We start from the raw sequence: 16,175 nt of genomic DNA, 5'->3' as shown, positions 1-16,175 counted from the left end.
TTTGATTTGAACAAAGAATTCAAATCCGATGGAACTTATATAGAGAATCATAGTGTTATAATACTAAATGCCATTTTGTTCATGTGGTATGAATATAACTTGGATTGCCATTTTTCTCTCTCCACTAATACTAAGATATGCATTTCACAGTGTTCTATATGATAATATTAAAATATTATTGTTCATAGAGATTTATAGCAAGCATGTTTTACCAAATGAAATACCTTTCACTAAACAAGCATGTTTTGAGGCAGATGTGAAACCTTGATTTACCCTATGAGCTTGCCCTATGCATGTTAGTGATTGCTTGAGAATGAAATGAAGAGCTTGTAAAGACATTTCGTGTATGATCCATAGTATATTGATATAGAAAACATCTATATACTGTAGTTTGATTTCTTAATAGTTCGCTCTATATACTGCATGTTAGTTTCGTCAAATGAGTGACAAGGAGGTATAATTCTCAAGGAAGAAAAGATCATTCCTTCTTTTGTGTTGAGTATAATGGAATTTTGTCCCGCGTGAATGGATGTTGCCGATTGTTTCTTGATACACACTGATTTGTATCATTTTGTTTGACTTGTGTAGTATGAAACAACACCTAATATCTGTTCTATCTTGTATTGCTTGTTTTCCAGGAATTTGTGTTGTCATGTAGACTATAATATGGAGTTCTGAAATTTGATAAGTTTTGTTAAATTTTTCTCTTGCAGGTCAGGCAATTCGTGAGACTTGAGTTTTTTTTATGCAAGAAGTGAGTTTTGTTAGGATGTAGCTTGCCTTGCTAATTTGTAAATTAAAAGTCATATGGAGAACAGCAAATAGAAAACATGTGATTTAATGTAAATGGAGAACAGTAATGGAAAACATGTGTATTTTGATGAGTAACAACTCATTTTTGTATATTTTTGTATATGTGTGGCTACAAGATGAATTATATATAGATGTTTATTTTGGATTTAATGTAGTAAATATTTAGTTTTGTATTGGTGGTTTGCTTATATTAAAAAAAGCAAAACGAGTAAATATTATCTACCACAATGGTTTATATCTGTTGTAAAAAAAGTCTACCACAACGGTTTATTTCTGTTGTTGAAATTATCTACCACAACGGTTTTAAAACGTTGTCGTATCCTTCGTAAACACATTTAGAGCATATAAACAACAACGGATAAAAACCGTTGTCAAATGTCTACAAAGACAACGGATTCAAAACCGTTATCGTAGGGCAATACATTCTACAACACCCTCAGTTACAATGATTTTTTGACCCTACGACAACGGATAATATCCGTTGTCGTTTGTAGTTTTTGTTGTAGTGGAGTGCCCACATGCTCATATATGCTTGGTCGGGCAAAGTCCGCTTGATCATAAAGGCATTTGGCCTTATATACGACTTCTAGCATATTATCGGCCGACCGAAGGCCGAGCGAACACCTACGTGTTCATATATGTTCGACTGGGTAAAGCCCGCCCGAGCATAAAGACATTTAGCCTTATATACTATTCTCAACATATTAATGGTTGATCACAGGCCGACCGAGCACCCATGTGTTCATACACGGCCGAAACATATTCAACAGAGGGTATTCCTAATATACGACTGACTTGAATGATTGATTGAGACATATTCAACAGGAAGTATTCTTAATAGTATATACGACCGGCTTGAATGACCGGTTGAGACATATTTAACAGGAAGTATTCTTAACAGTATATACGGCTAGCTTGAACAACCAGTTGAGACATATTCAACGGGAATTATTCTTAACAATATATATGACTGGCTTGAACGACTGTCCGAGATATATTCAACAGAGGATATTCCTAATATATGGTCGGCTTGAACGACCGCCTGAGATATGTTTAACAGAATATTTGGAGGGAAATATCTGCTAGAAGTTTCTTCAGTTATGATGACGTGCCCCCATTATAAATACAAGTCATAAACAACAAAACAGGTACATTTGGGGTACAAAAAAGATTTCTTAAAGGATTATTGCACGAAGTATAGAAGATGACTTCATTTCCTAACAAACCCTAATGAACCGAGGACCACTTCACGACTACGGAGGTCACGTGAGGTAGTATAAAAAAGGGGATCCTCTCCGTTGGTAAGGTACACAAGTTCTAGCATCTAAACTCTGTTTCACTTCAGTTACTATTCTTCTTCTTTTTCCACCTTTGAGAGGGATTGACTTGAGCGTCAGAGGGCCTAGCCAAGGATCCTCACCCCAGTCTTAGGTCACTAACGCTTTATTGGCTCATCTCATTACGCACAGGAGCATTGAGGAGTTTCTCTGGATCCTCAAGAGTTCATCTTCATCGGAGGTCATCGTCATTCATCGGAGCTAGTGGTTGTCTTCGCAGATTTCAGACAGGATCAAGGTGTATCTCGAACCTTCTTTCCCTATCCCATTCTTGTCATTTCAGTTGCTCACCTCTTTTCTACATTCCACTTGTTTACTTATTTGCTCGGATGATCCATAATCATTTAAGAGAGCAGATGAGAGGTCCTAATGTTGCAACCCCCCGGCCTAGTCGAAAAATGAGTTTCTGTGAGGGGGTGTTAAAATTCCCTTGCCTTCAGAGGGATCCTTCGGAGATTTTAACCATGCATTCCCCACCTCAGCCGGTTTGACATTAGTTTGTTCATGTAGTTCCAGTTCACAGAAAAGTTCATCTAATTTTAATTTAGAAAGATTCCTTGAAATTTGTAGGCATCCACAATAGATGCCCACAATGCATTTCGAGAAAATATATTTAGAGCATACCTTATTAGATCTTGGTTCTCCATCTGGTGGCCTATTGTGTAGAGATATGTTTTATATTTTGGACTAACATGGCTTGCAAGGAGTGAAAAGGACAAAATAATATCAGATGAACAGTGCTCAAGACGCCTCCAGGGAGGTTGGAGGCGCCTCAAGTACCTTGGTTGAAGGCCCGCGTGGAGAGGCAGGGAGGTATGTTTTATATTTTTGACTAACATGGCTTGCAGGGAGTGAAAAGTATAAAATAATCTCGGATGAACAGTACTCAAGGCGCCTCCAGGGAGGTTACAGGCCCCTCAAGTACCTTGGCTGAAGGCTCGCGTGGAGAGGCAGGGAGGCGCCTTTCGTGTGCCTGAAGGCGCCTTTAGATGGATAAACAACGCAAGCTACGGAGCTTATCGACACTGAGGAGTTGGGGATAAGATCTGAGTTGGAGGCACCTTCAAGGAGGTTGAAGGCGCCTTCAACAGCTTATAATTGTCCTCTTCGAGTAGTGCATCTAAAAAATAACTTGAACTCCAGTCTACCCTCTTTCCCACTGCTCCAAATACAATCCAACAAAGTCGTAACAGTATTCCGATAACCAGAAGCTCTCAATTTCAACACCGTAATTGTTGGTATAATTTTCAATTGTAGTACTTTAATTATAAATCTGTTGTACTCATTTCTGTAATATTTTGGAATGATAGTGAATTGCCCAAAGTAAGCACTCAATGAGTGTAGGCCTTAGAGTAAGAGTCGTCACAAGCTCCGAACCAAATAAACCCAACTTGTGTCATTGTTTTCTTTACTTGTTCTTATTCCACTACGTTTTACTCAACTGTTTTAAAACAAATGTGAAAACCACAAGTGATATTCACCCCCTCTAGCATGTCTCAATCCTACACTGTAGAAGATCAAGACTACTCCCAACAACAACAAGGCAAACATCATATGTTTTGGATGCAACAAGAAGGGGCATTACAAGGATAATTACCTGAATCTCAAGAAGAAGAAAGCCCTTAAGGTGACTTGGAACAAATCTTCAGCGGAGGAATTGGATAGTGACGAACTGAAGCACACCAACTACCTTGCATTGATGGCATATGGATCAAAATCAAAAAGTGAATTAGAAGATGAGGCCGAACCCGAATCGAGCCACTAGTTCGTACTTGTTTTCGAAGGTTCCGATGAGGTACAATCTATTTTAAACAAAAAGATTTTAAAAATCATTACATGTTTACATAAGAGATTAACTATGTCTGAAAATCAAATAAGCGAACTAAGTTTAGAAAATAAAATACTTAACGGACAACTAAAATCAAACTCAACAATTGAGCCAATTCAACCTGAAATCCCAACTCAAGTTACAAAACTTGAGAAGGATAATTCCAGATTGAAAAGCGAAGTAGTTAAACTAAAACAACTACTATAAAAATTCACAACTAGATCTAAGTATCTTGATATGATTCTTAGATCATAAAGAGCTGCTTACAATAAGTCTGGACTCAGATACAATTCCAGCTTGACTAACAAAACCTTTATATCTCTAGTCAATCAAAATAAAAATCAAACCAAGGTCTGGGTTCTGAAAGCGTGTCTAACCACACAAGTAGGAATTAATCAATACTATATACCTAAAGATAAAATACACTATCTAAAACAAAATAAACCAAATAACTCAACCTTAATCTTAAAAGTTCAACCCTCTAACCTAAATTTAGTAAAATCAAACAAAGCATAAACTAAACCTAAATTAATCTAAATTTAGACTATAACCAAGTCTATTATAACTATAAAGCAAATCGACACAAACCTAAAATCTAAAACCCAAGTCTGATAATTCAGGGGGAGACTCTAAACTAGTTGGGACATCTAAAATCAATAACTTAACCGAGTGGGTAATTAGGACTAGTCTAAAAAGGAACAAAAGTTTAACTCGATAAATAGTACTGGTGAAGTTTTGGATGATAGTAGGTTAGGGAAACTCTACCTATGCATGTCTAGGAAGATATGACTTTGACCTGGTGCATTTAGTTTAATGGAACTAACTAAAGCTACCCTTTACGAATCCTAACTAGTTAGACTAAAGTTTTGAATTAAGTTCAATGGATAGGACTATTTGAAATATTTTGAAGTCGTAGTTACTCTAATGATGTCTAGGTGACTCACCATAAGTTAGAAGTTTATTCAAAGAATGTCTATTTGTTGAACCCAAAGCTAAATTTGAATATAACACAAAGTTAAACCAAACTCTAAATTTTAATCTAACTCATCTCACAAAATTATAGGATTTCCTAATTGAAAATATAGATTGAGTGAGATGACCAAGGGTCAAATTAAAAATTTAAAATACAAATTCAAAATTTAAATAAGAATTAAAATTTAAATTTAAAATTAAAATTAAAGTTAAATTAACCTCCTAAATTAATTTCTTAACCTAAATAAATCTTTAACTTAAATTAAATTCTTAATTTAATCAATTATTGACTTAATTAAATTAAATTAAGACTTAAATCTAAATTAAACAAATAATTAAATCAATTAAAATTTAGTTAGTTTAAATTTAAAACTTAATTAAATAGTTAATAATGGCTCCCACCTTTTGTAGGAAACCAAGCAGATATTGGACAGTGGTTGTTCTAGACACATGACTGAGGACCACACCAAGTTTACTCAACTAACATATAAAAGCTTAGAAACGGTTGCCTTTGAAAACAATTGCAAACTTAAGATAATTGAGATAGGTAATATCGAACTAAAAACTGACTTTATTATTAAAAAGGTATTACTTGTTGATAATTTTAAATATAATATATTAAGCATTAGTCAGTTGTATGATTTTAGATATAAGGTCAGGTTTCTATCTTCTGAATGCTCAATTAAGCACATAGATAACCCTAACATAAACCTAAAAGGGTTTAGGAAGGACAAGATCTATGCAATTAATCTAACCATCTCTTCACTTAAGTGTCACTTACACTGAAAGAAGAAACCTGGTTATGGCATAGAAGAATGTCACACACAAACTTTAAAAACCTAACAAAATTAAATGACTTAGTTAGAGGATTACCAAAATTATCTAACTTAGATTCAATAATCTGCAATGCTTGTCAATAAGGAAACCAAACCACATCAACTCACAAATCAATAAATCACACTCAAACAAATTATATACTAGAACTGTTGCACCTGAACCCATTTAACTCTCATGGAATTAAATCAATAAATTTGAGTCTCTATTGTCTAGAATAATAGATGATTACTCGAAATTCACCTGGGTGAAATTCTTAAAAAATAGAGATGAAACATTTAAAGTCTTCAACAATTTTTTCAAACAAACTGAAAATGAAAAAGATCAAAAAATCAAATGAATTAGAAGTAATAATGGAGGTGAATTTAGGAATTATAATTTCAATATATTTTACCTAGAAAATGGCTATCATTACGAATTTTTGTGACCTAAAATACCCCAAGAAAATGAAATAGTTGAAAGAAAAAATAGAACACTACTTGAAGCCTCTAGGACAATGCTAAATGAATATTAACTTCCTAAATACTTTTGGGCAGAAGCTATTAGTACAACCTACTATGTACTAATAGAACTAGAATAAATAAAAATTATAACAAGACTTCATTTGAACTCTATTATAATAAAATGCCCAATATCAAATACTTTAAAGTGTTTGGGTGCCCAGTTTACATAATAAATATAAGAGAATACTTAGAAAAATTTACCTCAAAAGTAGAAAAGAGAATTTTTATAGATTACTCATTAAACAATTGAGATTATATAGTATATAATAACCTAGAATAAACTCAGATTCAGCCAATTGAGATTATACTACAAATGAGCCATCGAAAATGAGAGAATACATCCACATGATAGTACTAATACTAAATACATCAAAATATTGCTTAATGGACAAGGCATGCATGAGTGCTTCTATTCGAATCCAAAATATCAACAAGAACTAAACATAATATGATACAAGCTAGAAGAAAAATTTATTATGAAAAGAGAACCATGACAAAACTAACTAACAATTCAACTTATATAGATCCCCCAGACTTAAATTTTTTTAATGTATTAAAGATAATCATAATTCTAATTAGGAGGAATTTTAGAGTGAGGGGAGTTACCAAGTGATGCGTGTCAAATGTTTAAGTCATTAATGTGCTAAAGACACTCCTCTATCCAGTATTCACATTCCTCTTCATCTTTGAATCTTACAAAAAGAAAAATAGATTATAAAAATTAAGTAAAGAGATTGGGTTATGGAAAAGGGAAAAAAACTAAAAATAAGAAAGAACTTGGAGTGCCTCCTAAGAAGTGCATGTATTAGATGATTAGCTTAACCCACCCCCCCCCCCCCTCTTTTATTTTAGGTTTTTCTAAATCTCACTCTAACCGGAGTAAGATACTTCTAGATTTTCTTTCCAATAACCCATATCATGGAGAGAGCTATCATCATGGGATTAGAATTGTAAAGCATTATTCCCACCATCTTCGTCTCCTTGATAGTAAATCTTGGAGATTGGAGACGGTTCAGTTTGAGCATCCAATCACAGGCCCTATAAAAAATTGGAGGTTCTAAACAAGTGAATGTGACTTCCTCAGGATCAAGTAAAGGTTCTAGCTCTTTCTTAGGTGGTAGTGTCTCCAAAAGTTGTGATTCTTAGGACTTTGCCATTATTACCAAAGTCTCTACACATATATCATCACCAAGATCATTTTCTGCAACTTCCATAATGTCAAGTAGATATGTGATCAAAGGAAGTGATTCTTAAGGCTTTGTTTCTATAGCACAAGTCCCTACACTCTTATCCACAATATTAACATCACCATAAATAGTGGAGAATTCATAATCATCAATATCATAAACAGAAGGATCGATAACTTCATCAAAAATTTCATATTGAGCATCATCATCAGAAAAAAAATCTTCATCTTTAAGTACATCAACAAATTTATAAGCAACCTCAGCATCAAAAAAATTTTCATCTTTAAGTACATTAACAAATTTACAAGCAACCACACCATCATCACAATCATCATCAAAAAAATCCACAACATTATAACCACCTGTAACATCAGTTGCTTCATCCAGAAATTTGCATGCCACCATATCATTATTATAAAATTTGTCAAATTCTTCATATTTCTTGTCTTTTACTAACCTTTGTGGAAAGGAAATTGGTGGTGCGTAGGTTCTTGGTGGATTCATTGGGCTAAGATCATCATCATTGTTAGCTTGAGCTACACGAACCAATTGTTGAGGAAATGGTGTTGGTGGTTTATAAACCTTAGATGGAGTGGTGGAGTGGTGAGTGGGATGAGATTTGTGGTTCACTTTTGCATTTTCATTTGCTTTATGGCTCGTACTTCTAGGATTCTTAGTGAGGATGCTTCCTAATTTTTATTTGACCACTCTTGGAGGTTCAATGTCACTTGATCAATTAAGTCATATATTTCATTCAAACTTTTGAAGGGGAGCTTTGGCGCAATGGAAAAGTTATTGCTTTATGACAAAAGGTCACGAGTTTGAATCCTAGAAATAGCCTCTTGCAAAAAGCAAGGTAAGGTTGTATACAATAGATCCTTCCCAGGGACCCCGTATGATGGGAGCTTTGTGCACCGGGATGCCCTTTATTTCGTTCAAACTTTTATTCATCAAAGAACCTCTTGCTGAAGAATCCAATAATGTCTTGTTTGAGAAAGATATCTCCCCATAGAATATATATACAATGTTAGTCATTTCTCTAAACCATGATGAAGACATTGTTACAATAAACTCTTAATTTATCCCATACTTCAAATAATGATTTTTCATCTACTTGAGCAAAGCTTATAATTCTATTCCTCATATACATCATCTGACTTTGAGGGAAAAAGTGATTCAGAAACCATTGCTCCAATTGTCCCCAACTTGTGATACTTTGTGGAAGGAAAGAATGCAATCAAGTCGTTTTTTTATCTTTGATACTAAAAGGAGACATGATCAATCGAATATCATTAGTAGAGACTTTCTCACAATTCACAATATTGTAATATTCTTGAAATATCTCAAAGTGTATATAAGGTTTTTTTTTTTTAATTTTATCCTCCAAATTTATGAGCTTGTATCATGAAAATTAATTCTGGATCAAGTTAGAAGTGGTCAACATCGATTTGAGGTTGCACTATTGGAGATCTTGCTCTTATAGATATGGGTCTGAAAAATTCTCTAAACCATTGTATCTTATAATAGAATTATTAGAAACAATAAGAAAGAAAATATAGAATTTAAAAATAAAAAGAAAAGTGTCTAGAGTAACTAGATTATTAGTCAACTACTATTAATTGAACATAGTCCCCATCAACGGTACCAAAAACTTGATGTGGGAAATCACAAGTGCGCGATTCTATTGCCAAGTAATAAAATATTGATACATAGAGACTATCTAGACAATCAAAGTTGTGTGTGGTCACGAGAAAGCTTAAGAGAGAGAGATAGTTGATAAGGTCAAGGGAAGACAAGTGGTCAAAGGGAGAAGTTGGATTGGGCGGAAAAATTCTAAGACTTTGGTTCTACTATAATGCTAGTTGACATCCCCAAGTATTGTCCACTTTCCTATCTCCATGTTTAGATACTTATAGGGATTCTAATCAAATTACCAATATGATTCTGTGAAGGTAGTATCAGATTGTTTATCCTAATTTTAATGCTATTAAGTAAGGAAGTAATACTAGAAAGTCTGCTTAAAAGATTACTCTCTATCATGTGTGGCCCAATAGTCAAACATTTTAGATTACTCAATCCACTTCCTAATATTAAGTTAGAGAAAACTCATTAATTAGTAGTTAGCTATCTCTTGCAAAGAATTAGCCCCTCTTCTAGGTAATGATTTTAAACAGTTTGCTTAAAAGATTACCCCCTATCACATGAGGACCAATGGTCATACAATCAAGAGCATTTCCTTTTTATAGTCACCAATTCTTCACATCCCATTGTACACGCATTCCATCAAACAAGAACAAGGTGTAAATATATCATAGAATAGGGAAATGATCAAATACATGGTTCATACATTAAATCACATTATAGTTACTATCAACATCCTAGAATCAAGGGAACTACTCCATACAAGAGAATTATAAACCAAAGACACTAAGGAAATTATTCATACAGTAAAAAACATAGATAGAGATAAAGAAATGCTTAGGGAGAAGATTTTTAATGTCTCTAGATGAAATCCTCGCTCCTGTGGTGGACGGATCGTCATGATGGCTCCTCAAATGGAAGCTCTAGGATTTTACCCAAAAGGAAAAACCCTCTCCTGAGAAGGGGAATGAAGTCCCCCGGTCTAAGATCCTATCCCTTTCAAAATCGGCATGAGGAGCTTAAATAGGCAAGGGGGCGAATGTGTGACACAAGCTATGCCTCTAGGCACGGGCACCCATGTCGGGAGCTGCTATTTCAGGGCACGACCGAGCACACCCCGTGTTGCTGGGCATGGGCACTCTAGTTTGACAACTAAAAAAAACATGAGTTGTGCCCCTGGGCACTACTGCCCATGTTTCTCCAACAGAAAGGAATATGGGTTGTTCCATTGGGCACAATCACCCATGTTTAGCCTTGGGAGCTTCCTTCCTTAATCTTCAATCCTTGTTTTCACTCCGTTTCTCTCCCTAACACAAAAAATACACAAGATTAGGACAACAAACTAGAAATAAATTGAAATGAAGCATAAAGATATGAAAATATGAAATATATGCATATAAAATAGGACAAGATGTGTGTCAAATTATGATAAAAATCCTATATGAAATACACTCATCACTTGTTCAGTAATATGAGCTAATGCCTCTCATGTTGGTGCAATAGCTCTTGGGTTAGGTTGACCAGGTTGACTAAGCATGAGTTGGTTCAAGCTTGAGTCTTGATATTTGGATTTCGATGTTTGATGATATAGGGAGATTGCAGATGCGATCGTTCAATTAGGGAGATTGTTGGAGAAATTCCCCTCTGGTCAAGGTTTGACCAGTCTGATGTGAAGAAGAGTCAAGTAGGTCAAAGGGTTGACCGGATACTTGACTGGAAAATTTCTAACTGGAGGTTAGGCAAGGAGAAGTCCTAGTGAGTGAAACCAGGCAGTTGGAAAATCCTGGTGAGTGAAGTCAGGTGAATGACCTAGTGAGTAAAGCTAGCCAATTAGAAAATCCTGGTGAGTGAAGTTAGGTGAAAGACCTAGTGAGTGAAGCTATGAAGGTGAAAGTCCCAGTGAGTGAAGTCGGGCAGTGGGAAAATTCTAGTGAGTGAAGCTAAGTGAAAGTCCTGGTGAGTGAAGCTAGGAAGATGAAAAGTCTTGGTGAGTGAAGCCAGATAGATGAAAAGTCCTAGTGAGTGAAGCTAGGCAGATGGAAAGACCTAGTGAGTGAAGTCAGGAACGTGGAGATCCAGGTGGGTCAAGGTTGACCGGACACCTGGTGTTGGGAAGACCAAGTAGGTCAAAGGATTGACTAGATACTTGGCACGAGAAAATCCAAATGGGTCAAGGGTGACCGGACATCTGGTGGAAGTCTAAGTAGGTCATGGAGGACTGTATACTTGGCATGAGATGGTAAGTCAAAGTGGGTCAAGGTTGACCGGACACTTGGTACGAGGAGAAAAGTCCAAGTGGGTCAAAGGATTGACCGGACACTTGGTGAAAAAGTCTCAACAGGTCAAGGTTGACCGGATGCTAGGTATGAGGAGTTCCAACAGGTCACGATTGACCAGATGTTGGAATTGGGGATCCTAGACTTGATTTAAGAAAGTCAAAGGGAGGTTAATTGATCAACCAATCGATTGGACCGTAATCCAATCGATCAGTCGATCGATTGGTTGTGTGCGCGAGTGAAGGTTGGCCCAATCGATCATCCGATAGATTAGGAAGCGAAATCGTGACCACAGAGGAGCTCCCAATCGATCGGTCGATCGATTGGGAGTTGGAAATCACACGTGTCATGATAAAGGCTAAATTGATTAGCTGATCGATTTAGGCCTTCTCTAGTAGAGCACAAAGGTGCTCTGAATCGATCATCCGATCGATTCAAGCCTCCCCAATCAATTGGTCAATCGATTAGGATATGACCATTGCGAAGGAAATACTCAAAATCCTTCTTCCTCGCAGTAATTTGACAACCCTTCTTCTCTAGCTCACGTGATCTTCTCCCGGAACTCACTGCCAGTTCTTGGAAACTCTTGGGGACAAGTGCTATTGCACTTCCAGGGTTCAAGAGGTGTTCTTCAACAACAAGGTTAAGCAAGAGAGGTTTTCTTTTGTGTACTTGTATGTCCTTCTTGCGTGTGTTGTATCTTGTTGTGTGAGTCTTGTACAAGGTTTCTCCACCTCCTGTAATTACCGAGAAGGGGTATTTTTATTAGTGGAGTGTGTGTTCCTTGGATTAGTAATCTCTTCTTGAGGTGGATATAAGTAAATCCCTTGTGTTAGCATTGTGAGAGTTGCTTGAGTGTTTTTTGCTACAACAACATCATCAAATAAAGCAACCGGAGCGTGATGAGCTATTCACCCCACCCCACCCCACCCCCCGCCCCCCTCTAGCTACAAATCGACCCTAACAAGTGGTATCAGAGCGAGGTCGTTGTTCACCGAAATCATCATTGGAAAGGGCAACAAATTAGATGGAGAAGAAGTTGAAGCAAATTTTAACAAGTCAAAGACTTCATCAAAGGCTCAACTTCAAGATGAAATTCCAAGATGGACTCGGATTTGACATGAGAGTGCCTCCACCATTCACATCAATGAGCTTTGATTCTTGGAAATCATAGATCAAAAATTTCTTCATGATGGACATAGAGCATTGGTTTACTCTCATGAAAGGATTTGAAACTCCAAGAGATTCAAAAGGCAAAATTCTCAAGAAGAACAAATGGAGTCAAGAACAAATTCAAAGGAGTGAGGCAAATGATGTTAGGATGTATACTATAAGCCTAGCTTTTGTATGAACATTTATTTTGAAATATTTTGAAATATTTTGAAATGAGAATCACCTTGGTCAAATATTTACATTTTATATTTATATATATGTTAATGCAGTTGTCCATTTAATTTATATGGTAGATAACATGGTGTGTGGTGCCACATAGAAGATCATGTTATTGGTTCCTTATAAATTATAAATAGTAGCTCACAACCAAGATGGATTGGGATAAACCATTGGAACGGTTGTAGTGTAATTTGGTATTAGTCTGTCTTGACTATAAAATTACACTAATACACTATGTGTGTATTGAGCAGGACCATTTAAGGTTATTTGATTTATTCTGACTACATAAAAGAACAGAACCTCTGTTATTATGGATGTGCGACCTCTTAGTCCCTATATAATAACAAGCACATATACTTAGTATTTATTTCTTTAACTTATCAATGGATGAGATTTATTTGTTAAATCAATAGGCCCGATGAGTTGGGAAATAGTACTGTTTATATGGTGTGTTGTTGATTATAGAAAGAATCTGTATCCTAATTATTTAGGTTGATGATGTCCCCTTGAGGAGATCATAAGGATTATCATGTAAACCCTATAGGTGAACTTAGTCCGACATGATAATAAAGTTGAGTTGTACTACTCTTGAATCAGATGTTAATTAATTGGGTTGTAAGTAACTCAATTAATTAACGGGCATACGATATTTTAAACACAGGGAGATTAACACACTCATGATAAGAAGGAGCCCATATTGTAATATGGGATTGGTGTGATAGTTTAATAATAACCCTTTAGTGGTATGGGTTATTATTGATGGACTTGAGTTGGGTGTTCGGGCCGAACACAGGAAGCCCAAGCCCATTAGGAGGCCTAAATCAATTCTTCCTCTAGGTCCCTATTGTACCCTCTATATAAAGCCTCGCATCCACCCATCCACGAGTAGTTGTTGTGGTTTTTGGTGAGCCTCCTCTTTTCCTAGGGCCGGCGGCATCACATCCTCCTCCTAGGGCTGGTGGCATCACCTCCTCCTCCTAGGGCCTGCGGCACCATCTCCTCCTCCTAGGGATGGCGCCACCTCTTCTTCTCCTTGGTGGCTGGCGGCTTGGAAAAGAAGAAGAAGAGTAGAAGGTGCCTCATCCTAGAGCTTTTCTTGGTGGTCGGAGATTTGGAAACAACGATGGGAAGGGTGTTTGTTATCTTGGTAGATTATGGCCCACACGACGTCCAAGAAGAGGAGAGGAATACAACAGAAGATCAAGAGGTATTTAGCTACAAAGGAAAGGTACAACTAGTTCTTTGATTCAGTTGCGTAATTAGTTTAGTTTTCTTTGTATCGATTTTGAATACCAACACAAGAGGCCAGCGATCTTGTACTTCGATCAAGGTGTACTTTGATCCATCAAGAACTTGCTTGATTGATCAAACACATGTCTGATCGAGCATGCGACTTTCTAGGAAAAGTTTTGTACTTGTACAATTTTTGTACAAGGAAATTGAAATAGAACGGAATTCCAGCGCCTTCAAGTGGTATCAGAGCGAGTTTTTTGACTTTGTGTGATTGGTTTTCGGTTAAATTATGCACTGCTCGTATATAAGTTTAGGCAGGATAATAGTAGGATGTGCAAGAAAAATTAACTCTGTGGTTGTAGGCATCCTAGGTCCAACTATTATGGCTTTGTGTGTTGATGTATGATTTGAATCCTCGGGCATGTCGAGGTTGTTTTTTGTTGTGCATGATTGTAATAATTAAATACGGCTGGTTGCTGTATTATTTTTTACATTCTGTTCGATCTAGATTACATGTAAATTCCTTTGTGGAATATAGGATTGATAAATGTAAATTTTTATTTTTTTTTGTTGCGGCTTGTATCCTTGCTATGCGTGGTGCTATTTTGAGGACTGGAGGCGCGGCGAAGAAGGAAGCAAGATAGACGCGACGGCTTGATCCATTAGCGGCATATTGGTAGACATCGATGGATGAGGTCATAATAGTTGGAAATTTTATTTTTCATATTTATTGCCTTTATATGCTGTTTTTATGTGTTGTGATGTGTGTGCATGTTAAAATTCCTCAATTTAAATAACTAAGTGGGAGAGAGATTATTTAAATAAATTCCATGGTCTCCATTACTGGTTTGTAAGTGATGCATTCAAATTTACGCGTTGCTTTAAGTGCCTTCCTCCATATCGGATGAGTTTGTTTGCGGATCACTAGATCAAACTTCCTATATAGATGATTATAGGAAATTATTTAGGTATGTGTAATCTTCTCCATCTGAAGGGGCACAATCCTAATTAATGGACTAAGTATCAAGTAATGGTATACACTTAGGTATATTTAATAGTATCCTCCCCATCGGGGTCACTGCTATTATTTGTGTGACCGAAGATGAACCAACTATTAATTTTATTTATCATAAAGTTATGTTGACAAGATAAGAAAATTAATGGGTAAAACCTCCTCTTACGAATGTTTAAATTAGTATACGTCTACACTATCGTGGCATACGAAATTCATGGTGCTTTGAGGTGTTGGTGAATTTAAATTTTATTGTTTGAGGAATCAATATTATTTTAAATTCTAAAGTTTTGACCAAATATTTTATTTCATGATTCTCAGGATTTCAAAATGGCTTTTAATCCTCTTGTTGTTATTTTAAAAGAAAACAAACTTACTGGTCCAAATTATATTGATTGGAAACAGAACTTGGACATTATCTTAATTGCTGAAGAATACAAGTTTGTACTTCTTGAGGTCTATCCTAGCGTGCCTGATAAGGATTCTAGTGAAGAGGAGATAGAGAGACATAGGAAATGGGTCAAGGCAGATGAGATGACGCGGTGTTACATTTTGGCTTCTATGTCAAATGTGCTGCAACATCAGCATCAGGTCCTACCCACTGCCTATGACATGATGCTCAATCTCAAGGAACTCTTCGGACACCAGAATCGGGTTGCTAGGCAGGAGGCCATGAGAAACTTAATGACGACCACCATGAGTGAGGGGACACCCATAAGGGATCATATCCTCACGATGATGGCTCATTTGAATGAGATGGAAGTCCTTGGAGCTGAAATCGATGGGGAAACCCAGGTCGATATCATTCTCCAAACGCTGCCCAAGAGTTTTGGTCATTGGCGGAACTTCTGATAGAACTCCAAGCGGTAGAAGGGCTATTTCGTCAAAGTTCTCAAGTTCACATTGCTGAAAACGTTTCTGCCTCTAAGCCAAAAGGCGGAAAGAAGAAGAAGAAACAAGTTGGTTCGGCAAAGAAAGTGATTCGACCTCAAGGGATTGGGCCACAGGCAGGTGTGAAGAAGCCGAAGGGCAAGTGCTTCACATGCAAGCAGTCTGGACATTGGAAGGTGGACTATCCTCATAGAAAGGAGAACAATAAAGGTATATCTTATTCATTAGTTGTTGAAACATGTTTAGCGGTGTTATG

Source organism: Zingiber officinale, chromosome 1A, assembly GCF_018446385.1.
Source record: "Zingiber officinale cultivar Zhangliang chromosome 1A, Zo_v1.1, whole genome shotgun sequence".
Classification (NCBI taxonomy): Eukaryota; Viridiplantae; Streptophyta; class Magnoliopsida; order Zingiberales; family Zingiberaceae; genus Zingiber; species Zingiber officinale.
Note: the sequence above shows the minus strand (reverse complement) of the source record.